Here is a 15,973-nt window from a genome sequence, read left to right on the forward strand (position 1 = left end):
CACACTCATGTATAGCTCATGTTAGCTCTTGTTCCTAGGTTCATACCCCTGCATGTCCATTGCTAGCACTCGTTCCTAGGTTCATACCCCTGCATGACACGTGTTGACACTCGTTCTTAGGTTCAAACCCCTTCCTTACCTATGCTAGTACTCATTCATTGGTTCACACCCCTGCATGACCTGAGTTATATTCCTAGGTTCAAACCCCTGCATGACCCATGTTAGCACTTGTTCCTAGGTTCACACACCAGCAAGATCCATGTTAGCACTTGTTCCAAGGTTCACACCCCTCCATGACCCATGTTAGCACTCTTTTCTAGGATCACACCCCTGCATGACCCATGCTAGCACTAGCTGTTAGGTTCACACCCCTATATATAGAGAGGGAGAGGGAGAGAGAGAGAGAATGCACACAGGAGCATACACATACAGAAACACACAAACATTGTGGAATATAAAAAATGTAGCAGGACCACATGTCTTATAAAATATTGTGGTTTTATTAAATACAAAGGGAAGATGCAGGTTCTTCACAAATAATCCAGTATGGAAGGTAATGCAGTTAAACTAACTTTTACTATAGTTTTGCACATAAGAAACATCATCCCTCTTGATTAGTCTCTCTCAACTTCTCAGCATCTCTTTCTTTTGCTTTTTCTTGGTCAGGAAAGCTGTTGAGGTTCCTTTTCATGTCATCCTCTTTCATTACTGTGCAGTACTTTATCCAGAACCACTTTTCCAAGCATAAAATCCTCCTCAAGGAAGAGCCAAAATCTCTGAATTTGCTGGTTTCAGCCCTCTTTTTTCATACACAACTGACTGGTTTCATTAATCAACAAACCCATGAGAACATCTCTAGCTAAAATACCAAAATTCCTCTCTTCCTAAATGATACAATTTGATTTTAATCATATCTTTTAAAGCAGCATTTCTATTCACCAGAATAACAGTCCTATGTGTACTTTTTGCATTAACAATATTCATATTATTTTATGGTAGGTCCACTTTACTTTGACACACACATCTGAGCGAGTATCATTGCAATGTGCTACATTAACCTTTTCTAGCTTGAAGACCTCAGTTTTAGGCCAATTAGATGAGCTGTGAGCACTAGACAGGCCATCTGCATTGCACTGGATTGACCCTGGTCTAGGCTGTATTGGAAATTTGAATCACTGTAAGGAGAGTACCCACCTACACAGCTTTGTGCTGCCATCTTGCTGACAGTTTAACAAGGGGAACATGGTCTGTTACCAATGTGAATTCCCAACCAAGGAGGTAATACTTTAGTGAGGACAATACCCATTTGATCCCATTCCATTCTTTCTCAGTGGTAGAACACTAATTAGCTGTGCTGTTGACAATATTAGTTTTTTTTAATTTTTTTATCAGAAGTATAAGATTCTGTCATTAAACTACAAACAAAGTTCTTCATTTATTTCAGTTTCAGAACATTGATATGGTATACCTGCCCAGGCCTTTTCTTACTAGTCTGTCTAACTCTGTAGTTGACATAGTTTATTTTTTCTGTTACAAAGGGCCTGCAGCTTAGACAAAAAACAGTTTTCTGTAGATGGAATCAAACATAACACCAGTTCTCCAGCTTGAATTTCTTTGAATTTCCTGGTCCTTGTATGTCTATATATACTCCTTGATTTGTGGCCTATGCTTTTTCATATGTGTTACCATACAGTGATCATCGCCACTTGCAGCCTACGTTGTAAGCTTGTATAGTGTTATTTGACTATCTTAAAAGTGGCTCTTCTTTATAAGTCTCTGTAACAATATCTGACAGTCTAGGAAGTCATCTGTCATACAATAACTGAGAATAAAAACCTTCTCTTGCTTGTGATATTTCTTGAATAGCATACAGGAGGTATTTAAATATTGCCAAGTTTTGTCATCTTCCTCAATAACTTTTTCCCAACATGTACTTTAATGTTCCATTAAAATACTCCACTAAACATTCTACTGCCCCTGCCCACCTTACTCATGTATGCTAATTTTAACCCTCACCCTACCCATACTGCTCCACTAAACCTAACCTTACATATCATGTTATAACATTTTCCCTAACTGTGCCACTGCACAATACAAAAGGACACACATCAATACCACTCCCCTAAACCTAACCCTACATATCATGTTTCATAGATTCATAGATTCATACTAGGCTAACTGCCCTTGTGAGCCATTTTAAGCCTAGCCAATTATCCCTTGTGAGACTCAAACCCTGCACCTTGTGTTTGTAAGGCAAACACCTTAACCATTAGGCCACACTCTAAAGGTTACTAACCTTTCCCTAACTGTGCCACTACACAATACAAAAGGACACAGAACACCAACACCACTCCCCTAAACTTAACCCTACATATCATGTTACTAACATTTTCCCTAAGTGTACCACTACACAATACAAAAGGGCACAGAAAACTTATACTGCTCCCCTAAACTTAACCCTACATATCATGTTACTAACCTTTCCCTAACTGTGCCACTACACAATACAAAAGGACACACAACACCAATATTGCTCCCCTAAACTTAACCCTACATATCATGTTACTAACATTTTCCATAAGTGTACCACTACACAATACAAAAGGACACACATCAGTACCACTCCCCTAAACCTAACCATACATATCATGTTACTAACCTTTCCCTAACTGTGCCACTACACAATACAAAAGGACACAAAACATCAATACTGCTCCCCTAAACATAACCTTACATATTATGTTACTAACCTTTTCCCTAAGTGTACCACTACACAATGCGAAAGGACACACAACACCAACACCACTCCCCTAAACTTAACCCTACATATCATGTTACTAAACTTTTCCCTAAGTGTACCACTACACAGTACAAAAGGACACAGAACACTTATACTGCTCCCCTAAACTTAACCCTACATATCATGTTACTGACCTTTTCCCTAAGTGTACCACTATACAAGACAAAAGGACAAACAACATCCATATTGCTACGCTAACCCTAACCCTACATGTTACTAACCTTTTCCCTAACTGTACCACTACACAATACAAATTGTCAGTGTTTTTCAGTTTAGATATGTTTCTATCAATAGCTTTACTGTAGATGTTATGCTGTTTAGATCATTTGAATTATACTACTTATATATGTGCAAAGTTGGGAAAAGGGGTTTTGGGTGTATGTGTGTGTCTATATATATACATATATTTATAGATGTACATATATATTTATATATTAATATATATATATATATATATGTATATATACATATATATATTTACATATATATATATATATATATATATACATATATATATATATATATATATAATATGTAATATATATATATATATATATATATATATATATATATATATATATATATGTGTAAATATATATAAATATATATATATATATATATATATATATAAATATATATATATATATATACATATATATATATATACATATATATATATATATATATATATATATATATATATATATATATATATATATATATATATATCAATACAAAAACAAAGCCCAACATGAGAAACACAGCAGCATAAACTATAAAACCTTTAACAGTAAATAAAGACAAACGGTAAGGGCTTTCACAATAGAAAGATTGCTTCTTCAGATCACTTACTCCACACCCATTAAAACCACTTATAAATAAAAAAAACAATTAACAACAATTATTCTTCTTCCAATCAGAAATATCATTCAGTTAGGTTAAATAATCCTATCTACTAAGCAAAATGTACATAACTAACTAAAATCAAATTAAAACACTATAAAAATACTACTAGAATTTTTGTTAATTAAATCTAAATCACTTTTTAACTTTCTCACTTTTATGGCTATTTTCATGGAAACATATTCATTAAGTCCTAGCCCTCTATGTGAAGCCAGAGAGAAAATCCAACTTAACTCTTTACGTTCCATTTCATTAATTAAATCACCCTACCTAATAGTTGCACCAACAACCTTTATAACCATAAATCTAAACTTATGGCTATCCCCCTTATCTATAATATGTTTACCAATAGCACTATATTGCAGCGTTCTGCAGGCACAATAATAGTGATCTCTAATGCGCTCTCTTAGAAGCCTATAGGTTTTATCCACATAAAACATCAAACAGATCTCACAATATGCCAAGTATATCAAGTTGCTAGTATTACAATCAGCATGAACTTTAAAAGTAAAAATTTTACCTGTTTCTGGGTGTACAAATTAATTAGAGCATCAATAAAAATACAAAAAGCACAGCTATTACATTTATATGTTCCAACACTACAAGTGGGCATCTCACCGTTAGGTCTACTAGTGGGATATCAAAGTCTACAATTTAAAAATTTTTTATTTTTATAAACAAAAAGCAGGTTTAAATCCTATCAATTCTGCTATCTTTTTGGCAGTATTTAAAATATGACAATTGCTCATAATTATATTCTTAAGTTCTTTACTATCGTTAGATTAAGTCACACAATAGGGTTTTTTTTTATCTAACCCTTTAGTCCTTTCCAGTGGAGGGATCATATTAGAAAAATCAGGCTTACCTTGATCCCCTCTAGAATTCCTAGCTGAATTACATGACACTTCCACTTCTTTTATACTATAACCTCTCTCTAGAAAGTCAGATTTTACCTGGTCCAAACCTTTCTGAAAATTCTCATCTCTATCATCAAACCCAGAAGCTCTTAGAGTTTGGCCATTTACAATATTATGAAAAATATGTTGGGGATGCATGCTAGTTCGATGCAAAAATGCATTACGATAACATTCCTTCCTATACATTTTAGTATGTATCTCACCATTCTCATCTTTGTCAGTCAATACATCTAAATATTCAAGACATTTAAGTGAATATTTCATAGTAAATTTAAGAAAACTACTAGTACTGTTCAAGAAGGACAAAAATTGTTGCAGTTGCAATAAATCCCCTTTCCAGACAATAAACAAGTCATCCACAAACTGATGATAAAAACCTATATACTTATTTAATGCAACTGTTCCCAGGATATAATGACTCTCCCATTCAGCCATAACAAGTTGGCGTAGGGATTTGCACATGATGTACCCATAGCTACACCAGAGTTCTGCAAATAGTAGGTACCATTAATAAGAAACATATTGGAAACAGGAACAACAGGTCCCATGCACATATGGCAATGTGCACAGCCCAACTAACACTATCTAGATCCAAGAAAACATATAGGTCAGCACTGGATCCCGCCAAAAAGACTTTTAATAAAAAAAATGCATAGGCAAAGGTACCCATGTATGAATGTACAAAAAAGCTGACACCCAAAGGGTGATAAAGCACACCAGTTTCAACATAAAGCCTTCATCAGTGCAATATAACAATTAAGGTTTCAATCATTTTATATATATATATATATATATATATATATATATATATATATATATATATATACATTACAATTAAATAGTGCACTACACAATTATCCATTCACAACTATTCATTGAGTCATGGAGAAAATAGGCCACCCGGTGTTATTATCCACATTTTTACTTTGTAATCTAAAAGGGAATGTAAATTTTCGGAAGAAGTGTTTGGTTTATATATTCTATCTATCACTGTAAATCTAAACCTTGCAAAGGGGTGTGCAACCTGATGTTTATATAAAGCATTTGTATTTCTATGACATTTAATGACACTCCTTTGTTCTTGTATTCTGAGTTTGAATGGGCGAGACGTTTGCCCAACATAGAAGGTAGGGCAAGTACAATTAACCAAATAAATCATCCAATCACTACTACAATTTCCAAAAACTTTTATATCATATACTTTAGGAAAATTGAAGGATGTGAATAAACTTTATTTGGGGACCATACTGCAAAATCTGCAGTGTCCACATGGGAAACTACCCATTACTGAGCCACCTAATAAGGTGGTTTACAAACATTTATGTACCATCTTACCCTTTTTATAATGGTTAAACCAGCACCCCCCCCAAGTTTTTTTCCTTTCTTATAACAAAACTTACATCAAGAAGGCAAAAACTGAGATAATCTCTCCTCCATGTATAAAATGTTCCAATGTTTGTGTATGATCCCTTATAACTGTCTGGTATTGCCCCCAAATTCCATTATAAATCTAAATTGGGAGTCAGATCTAGAACTCTTGTCTTTATATAAAAGAGTTTGTTGTCTATTAACTTCATGGACCCTCTTCATGGCTATATCAACATAATATTCCTTATAACCTCAATCATAAAATCTGCTGAACCATATCACATGTTTGAACATTATAACTTTCCGCAGTAAAACATATTCTTTTTAGTCTCAAAAATTGAGACTTAGGAATGTTCTTAATAACATGGGGGGGGGGGGGGGCTACTGGAGGCATTTAGCAAATAATTGAACTGGGGATATTTCCTGTAAACATTACTACTTAATGTGCCATCTTCTAGTACTTTAACCTCTACATCTAAGAAAGTCACCGTCTCCCGATTATTTATTTTTATTGAGATATTCAACAAACTCAATTAAATAATGCTCATCTGAACTCCATATTAGCCAACAATCATCCAAATAATGATGCCAGATATCTATTTCCCCCCAAAATAGATTATGGTTCATATCATAAATTAAATGATGTTCAACTTAGCCCATAAACAAGTCTGCATAGATGGGAGCGAAAGACTCTCCCATTGCAGTGCTCTTGAGTTGTAGATAACAGACATTGCCAAAATAAAAAACATTTTTATTGAGCACGTGCTCAGTTAAGCAGAAAAACCAGCCGAATGTGGAATATTTATGTACAATGCACTGACATCTAGTGTGCACAATATCCAACCCTTTTCCAATTGTATATTATTTATGATATTTGAAAATTGTGTAGTGTCCTGAATCCATGCTCTAACATGTGTTAACAATGGTTTCAAATAGTTTGTCAAGTATTCAGACAGTGACTCTGTTAAAGAGCCTCACCCTGACACTATGGGCCTACCTGGAGATTTTTCATTAATTTTTATGTATTTTGGGTAGCATATAAAAAAATTTGTTTGTCAGGATTCACTACCATAAGATGGTATTTATCATGCTTGGATATAATGCCTTCTTCACAAGGCAAAGTTAAAAAATTATCAATTTCAGCTTTGAAAATATTAGTATGATCCAAATTCATAGCTTGATAATACTGTTGATCTGAAAGCTGACAAATGGCTTCATTATGATACATATGCCAATCCCAGATTACCACTATTACCCATTTATCCACCTGGTTAATAACTATCTCCTTGTTCTTACTCAAACTACATAAGGCCATGCGTTCCTCCCTAGTAATATTGTCTTGAAAATGTTATACATTTTTGATATTCGAAAAATGTAACTCTTTCAACACCAAATTTTGAAAAATGGCTACATTTTTATTCATGAGAGGTACAAAACTGGAAATCCTGAACTTGAAATTCTTTAGATTTTCAACATCTGGCTCAGAATCTGCAAAATATAATTTTAAATTTAATTTACAACAAAAGTCAATAACATCTTGTCCAAAAGAAAATTCTGACACCATGAACTTGGGGACAAAACCCATACCTTTATTCAACAATTTCTGTGCTACTTGTGTAAGTTCCAAAGATGAAATGTTGTGAACAAACAATCATTTGCATGTTAACACTGCCTACATGGCTTCCAAACTTGTTCCTGTTTCCTCTATGTTTTCTCCCTCCCTGCCTGGATCTTCTTAAGGGAAATTCACATTGCCCTTTTTGACAGGTGGGGAACTATGCAAGACTGTCCCTTAACTTTCTATGTTTGGAAGAGAATTCATCCCCTGATGTATCAGATGTAGATTTGGTATTTTTCAGTATATATCTCTTTCTTTTCTTCTTGAAATTGGGCTGAACTGGCCCTGATTTATCATTAGTAAACTGGACTGTTTTCTTAAGTGCAAATGAGGTAGTTGGTACAAGTATTAGAGAGGGTGATTTAATTAATGAAATGGAACATAGAGAGTTAAGATGGATTTTCTCTCTGGTTTCACATAGAGGGCTAGGACTTAATGAATAAGTTTCCTTGAAACCAACCTTAAAAGCAAGAGACTTAGAAAGCAATTTAGATTTAATTAACAAAAATTCTAATTGTACTTTTATAGTGCTCTAATTTGTTTTTAGTTAGTTATATAGGTTTTGCTTAGTAGATAGGATTATTTAACCTAATTTAATGAGATTTCTGATTGGAAGAAAAATAATTGTTGTTAAATGTTTTTATATATAAGTGGTTTTAATGGGTGTGGAGTAAGTGGTCTGAAGAAGCAATCTTTCCATTGTGAAAGCACTTACCATTTGTCTTTATTTACTAATAAAGGTTTTATGGTTTATGATGCCATGTTTCTCGTATTGGACTTATACTGCTTTATTTTTTAGTGCCCTTACTCAAGGTTAATGCTGGAGCTATTATTTTATATATATATACACATATATATATATATATATATATATATATATATATATATATATATATATATATATATATATATATATATATATATATATATATATATATATATATATATATATATACAAATATAGCTATATATAGATAGATATAGATATAAATTAGATATATCTGCTCAATACAACTATACTATGTATTAAATATTTATCACTGCAGCATGAGATACACAATCAACTGCTGTCATAAGTGGATAGATATGATAAGAGTGAGAGAGGATGCTAGTATTGAGACATTAAAACATGGAATTCTACATGAAATTGGGGATCTGTAGTAAAGGCAGGAGCAATAGCAGGGATAGAATATGACTTGAAGATTTTAAGAGAGAGAAGGACTGTAGTAACGTCAGGATCAATAACAGTAGAAGGCAGTGGGCTAGGAATTAGAAGATAATGAGTGGGTAGTAAAAACAGAAGAGAACAGAGAAGTAAAGAAGAGAGATAGGGCAAGAAAAGATAGGTGGTTGAATAATCATCAATATTTAGCCATGTGTTTAGATTAGGAGAGTGTTAGTAGAATGTAGGGGGATTTTTTTTATCCAAGTGTATCAAAGCAAGTGTGCTATGAACTTTGTTTGATGTAATTTTTGAGTTGCTTCTTGAAACTTAGAAAGTTATATTTAGCCTTGATGTTTTCTGGAATCAGGTTCCAGATTGTAGATGCAAGTTTGACAATTGCATTTTTGACCTTAGTTAAAGTGAGTCAGAGAGTAGCTCATAGCCAACTTTATACACCAGCAAAGTCCAGGGTCACTAGGGACCCCCTAATAACAGCAAGCTATCTTATTTTGATATCTTGTAACATGCATTTGAAACCAAAAAAAATAGTACAGCAGGTGTGTGTTCTTACCAAGCTAGGCAGGTAATACTTCGTTGTATTTATCTATCAATTAATATTCAAAGATATCTCTGGTCATAGTCACAGCAATGTGTCAATTAACAGACTTCATGGTTTCATTAAATGTTTTACCAGTGACATATTGTCCTTGACTTACTAAATTCCTGCTGGTGGATATCTATTTTACATTAAAAGTAACATTGTAACCAGCTATAGTCACCTGCAGTACTCATGACTGCAGTGGGGTTTCTTAATCATCCTTGACTATGTGGGGGCCCCACAAAAGCTGTTGCTGGTTGGGGAAAAATGAGAAGAAAAAAATATTCATTTTTCTGATTATGTTATTTAACAGAAACAGGATTGTTTTAGACCCTGTTAGGATAAAGTTGATAATCAGTGAATGGACATGAACAAGGTAAACACTAGAGATCAGCAGCCCAGAGTTACTAATCTCAATGCTTTCCCTGGCTTTTAAGAAGAGCCAGTGCTTCCCAGGATTTTTTATAAATACTGTCAGAACACCTGATACTATAATTCTCAACTTCTTTGCTCATGAATTATGGTCAAAGCCAAACATAATAGTAGAATGAAGGTTCAAAATGAGGAACACTTCTTAAATATTACCCTAATTCACATAAAAAGTTAATTTACATAAACATGCACTTTTTTTTTTGAAAATAAGAACTATGAAACTCTGATATCTGGATTTATTGACTGTCTGTCATCCTGAATGATTTAGCAGAAAATCAAACTTTTTCATGGGACAGAGCAAAATTATGAGACAAAATCAGGGACATTCTGTGAAATAAGGGAGAGTGACAGCTATGCAATACTCCTCGATGAGGTAAATAAAAGTAATTTACCTCTACTGTTTGACAGAAGCAAAAGAACAGTAACTGATCTAGTGTGGCAGTAGTAGTACTGCACAATGTATTGCTATTTGCTGAAGCAAGTATACAACTAGCATTACTATGGCTTATGAACTTATGTTTGTCTGTGTGTGTGTGTGTGTGTGTGTGTGTGTGTGTGTGTGTGTGTGTGTGTGTATGCACGCGCATGTGTTGCAGTATAAATCTGGTTATAATTTCTATCAGTATTGCCATAAAGCTTCTGTGGGGAGTACGTTCAAAGTGTATGTAAGAGGGATAAGTTAGAAATATTTTCTTTCACTTACCTTCTAAAACGTAGACCTTGCATGATAGATGCCTATATTTGGTGGTTTAGCAAGTTGAGGATGTGTGTGAAAGCAACTGTTCACTGCCACTGTTGTGCAGTGAGTAGCACTGCCATCTCACAGTGTTTTGTTCTGGTTTTGTTCTGGTCTATGTGGAGTCAGCATGTCCTGTGTGAGTCTTTTCATGTGCTCTGATTAAACCCAGCACTTCAAAAATATGCAGCAGGTGAAGTTGAATTCCTCTCTTTTCCTTGAAGGTGAATGCGCAGTGTCTGTGTGCATTTGTATATGTGTATGTGTGATTGTATGCAAAAAACATCACTAATTTTTATCTGTGCACTCACACAGTAAGGACAAGCACATACATAACTCTTCTGGGTAACAGTAAAAGAATACAGTTAACAAGTAATAATATTGCAAAACTAAGGCATAAAATATATCACAGAATATTCAGACACTTATTGGGGGATTCAGTACAGCATACACAGTGGGTTTTCACTGTGTTCACATCAAGGCACAATGCACACATGGCCATGGGGACATTTAAATTCAGTAAGTGCTGTGTAGAGGTGCACATACCCATGGAAAGCAATGAAACACCATGGCATGATAATTGCTGCATAAGCAGCTGAATAGCATGCTAATTAAAGAAAGAAACATGGTGAAGCAATTCAACAATGAAGAAACCAACCATGTAGACTCTATATTGGTGTTCCATCTGTATTCCAAAACTTTTGGAAAGCAGCCATGTAAAGGGGACTACATGGTCTACATGGACAGAAAACATGTAAAATGTGTGAACATACCTCTCTACCTTTTAGTGCAAAAAATCTGGACAAAGCCTGACAGAATGTTAGGACAAAAGCCCAAAAATAGGGGCAGATTATAAATACTGCTCTTATAAACATAGAAAGTTCCTAGAATAACAGGATTTTTCTTAGCATGAATTTTTCTGGTTGGCATTAAGTATGAAACACAAATGCATATCATTATTTTGTGACTTCAGCCCTCAGATCATCCCAGTAATTTGCCATTAAAATCATAAATTCTATGAGAAACAGATCAAAAGTACTAGGCAAAAATCTGGACATTCTGCAAAAATCTGGACAGCTGAGAGGTATCTGTGTGAGATTTGCACAGAACTGGCTGGCTAGATGCAATAAAAGGAGAGTACCAAAAGCAAAATAACTTTGTCCCAGAACAGAAATGCAGCTTTGCTCCCCCACCAACAAATGAACAGCACATACTTCAAATAATGCAGATCATAACTCTCAACCTCTTAGGGCAAGCAATCTGCAAAAAGTTATAAATAATGGGGAAAGAGGCCCAAAAATTGTAACAATTTTTAAATATTGCTCTTACAAACTTAGAAATTCAATAGAATAACAGGTTTTCTGTTAGCATGAATTTTCTGAAGGGAATGAAATTTGAAACTCAAATGTGTCTTAATTTTCTGATTTCAATCTTTAATGGCTTGGCAATGTTTTTTTTCCAGAAAATCACAGTTTTGTGGAAAATGGACCAAAAATATGAAACAAAAATATGGACATTCTGCAAAAATATGTACAGCTGAGAGGTATGATGCAGACAGCTAAAAGTGTGTGTTAAAATAAATATAAAAAATATTAAACAGGCTATTCATAGTTACATGTCAGCATAAGCAATATGTAGCTGATGAAATGCAGGCATATCCATCTTAAAAGCAATACTGCTCTTTGCAGACATATCCCAAAGTAATATCCTCCTTTTTGTGTTCAACATTCGGCTTCCCTTCAGATTCCCTAGCTACATACTTGTCAATGGATAGATTCAGGGCTGTCAGCGCTTTGAAGATGCAAATGAGGTTTGAACTCATTAGAAAAAAAAATTGGATCTGTGAAGGGATGTAAACATAAGTGCAGGCACTCCCTCAGTATTTGTGTTTATGGGATGGCAACTGTGAATGCTTACATCATGTGAGTGTGTCAGGTTAGACAAGTGTTACATGTAGGTCTGTCAAGGCTGGAAATGCAAGTAAGTAGTGCACAATTCACAGGTTCTGTTTCATTAACATTACACCTCCTCCTCATTTGTTAGCAAATTGTGTTTTCTCTGTCAGGTTTTAGTATTATTTAGTATTAAAGAAAAGAAAAAAATTAAAAGGGATAAATAGTTGAAATGAGAAAAAGAAATCTGTGACATACACAATAGAAAATGTTAGTACACATGAGATTTGTCTACATAGGTCTGGATTTCTACTCTCACTTTAATGTACCTTCAGAAAAGAGGATGGGTGTCTTATCCCTCTTTGCCACACAAACAGCTTTGAAGCAAAGAACTGAAGTCATTCTTCATACAACCAACTGCAACAGAATATACACTAAGTTCAAACCATAAACTGTTATATTCACATGTATTATTATATCTGGACATAGTATACTTAGTGATTGCACAACCTGTTATGATAATTGCTTATAAATACACAGTTCTGTCTTACCTTTCTGTGTTTCCTTAGCTGATCAGTACTCTGAGACATGCAGTCTGTAAGCCATGCTATATCATTGGCCTTAAAATGTGTGAGGATATTATCTGGCAATAATATGATATGCATTTGCCAACAATGGAATTGCAGGTTGGATGGCACAGACAAGCATAGATAGTGCTTTTGGGTGGGAGAGCAAAGGTGAGTTACTGTTATGGCACATACAAGGGTACAAGTCTTCTGTTGAGGGGGGAAACAAAGCTGAGTTAATGTTATGGCACATACAACCATAGACTATTCTTTTGTGGAAAACAAAGGTAAGTTATTGCTATGGCACAAACAAGAATGGACTGTTCTTCTGGGGGGACAAAGCTGAGTTACTGTTATGGCACATACAAGCCTAGATGTTCTATTGTGATGAGCATATCTCTCAACCACTTAGCAAATGAAATCTGGACAAAGTCTGACATAATAGAGGGACAAAAGCCCAAAACAGGGTCACATTTTAAATATTGGTCTTTTAGGCTTAGAAAGTTGCTAGAATAATAGGATTTCTGTTAACATGCATGATGTGGAGGACATGAAGTCTGAAACTCAAATGCATGCCATTATCTAGTGACTTTAATCCTTAGATCATCCCAGTAATTTTTCAAAAAAAAAACACAATTCTTATGAGAAACAGACCAAAAATATGAGTCAAAAATCTGGACATTCTGTGAAAATCTTTACAGTTGTGAGGTATGGAACAGTCTGTTCTTGTTTGTGCAATAACAGTAACTCATCTTTGCTTGTTGTGAATCTTTGATGCCTGAGGCCTTCTACTTACTAATGGACACATATACATATAGGTCAAACAACTCTTTGTTGTCATATGGTACGGTAATGGCACAAATCTCCCACCTTTTACTTGCTTACTCTAACAAGTGATGAAATACAAAGATATGCAATAATTAAACAGTACATTCCAGGTTCAGGACTTACCTTGTAAATGCAGCAGTTGCCCCAGTGTTAGTCCAGAGCTGAGTTGATCTGATGCAAGCAGTATGCAGAAAATACATGCAAAGGGAAAGGTTGTGTGAGTTGCCTGGCATCAATGTTATTATATGTATGCGAGTAGGAGGATGGTTTTAGGCCCCTAGGTGGTGAGTGTGCTATGTGTTGTCTCTTAGCCAATCCAAGGACAGACTGAGCTTGACTATGTCCGACTACACCCACAGCAGTTGGTGCATCCCTCTCTGACTACTCATCTGCCTGTGGCTGTGGTGGCCTTGGCATTGGTGGTGTGATGTGTGCCCCTTCCACCTTGCTGATCCTGCTGCAGCTGTTTCCTCAGGATTATGTTGTGTAGCATGGCACATACTGTGAAGATTTCTGTACATGGTTGTGAATTGTACTGCAGTGGTCCCCCAGATGTATATAGGCACTGGAACTGTGACTTCACAGCCCAAATGCACAGTCAATGACATATCTGGTTTGAGTATGTGCCTCATTATGGCATTCCTCTGTGGGTATGTGTGCATTTCTGATGTGTGTCATCAGCCACAGTTCTAGTGCATAGACTGCATTCCCCAGTAGATGGCCCTGTGGGATATCCCCCCTAGCAAACAACTGGCACAGTTGGGAGGTGTTCCAGATATGTGAGTTGTGGTAACTGCCAGGGATACAAGCACACAAGTCCAAGATTATTTCCTTGGTATTAGAAACAACTTAGTGGTTGATATAGTGGCAGCCCTTTCTGATAATGTAGAGCCTACCCTGTTCCCCAGGCGGTACCTTCATTTCTACATGTGTGCAATCTATGGCACCCAGTACTGCAGGGTAGTGTGCAACCTGGCAGAACTGTTGCATATTTGTGTCCCTCTCATCAGAACTACGGGGAAAATACATGAGCTCACTGATATGTTAGAGCACAACATTCAGGAAATGGTGGAGAATCTGGGATGCTGATGCCTGTGACACCCCCCAGCATGTCTCTTGTTTGTCTCTGAAAGGTACCTGTAGCTAATATTCTAAGGGCTACACATACCTCAGTATCCACTGGGATTGTTTCTCTCAGTTGATTATGGCTCTGAGTTGAGGGCTGCAGAGGTTGCAGAGTTCATGTAATTTGTCCCTGTCCACCCTGTAATGCTCTACAATTTCCACATCAAGTAGGTTGCGATAAGTTAAATGTAGCCTGAAAACTATTCTCTTTCTCTGCCTAGGCCTATTGACAGCAGCCTCTAACACATACAAATGTATTAAAGCAGCAGCAGACCCCAACATTCTGTCTGTGTAGACTTTCTATGTCTGTACTCCAAAAGTTTTGACAACTGCAAGAAAAACCAGCATGGAGTCTACATGAATGCTTTATAGCTTGTTGAATAGCTCCACCATGTTGGATTGTTTGATTAGCTTCGATTCAGCAGCTTATACTGTAATTTGCATGTGTGAAACACAGACAAAGACAGATGCAATCCATTAATAATATATGCCATTATAAAAAGGCAAATGTGTAGCTAGCCAAACTGATGGTGAGGGGAGTTGCATATGTTTGGAAGACTGCAGAAACACTTTTCCTTTCAGGATATATCTGTATAGATATAATGTTAATATAATCTAATATCTAATAATATATCTGATTCATCTGTATAGAGGAGTACTGAACTTCAGCAGGTACGCTCCCATTTTGTTACCTACACACTGCATATGCTGGAATGTATTTAAGAATAGAGTGAATCAAAGGCTTTTACACTTTTATCTGTATGCATTAGTTAGAAATACACTGATGGAATGGAACTGTTTTTAAGCCATTTCAGAGGTACCATGATTGACAATAGATGATAATGGAATTCTCTGTGACAAATATGTACAAATATGTCAGGGGCAGGCTTTTTGCCTGTTCCTTTGTGGGGGTGGGGGCAAGTATACTCTTATGGCACAAGCAAGACTACTGCTCTTTTCTGGGGGGAGCAAAGGTGAATTATTGTTATGGCATAAAGAGGGATATGTTTCTCTTGTTACTCTCC

This window comes from Protopterus annectens, chromosome 3.part0 (genome assembly GCF_019279795.1).
Source record: "Protopterus annectens isolate FY-2018-M chromosome 3.part0, PAN1.0, whole genome shotgun sequence".
Lineage (NCBI taxonomy): Eukaryota > Metazoa > Chordata > Ceratodontiformes > Protopteridae > Protopterus > Protopterus annectens.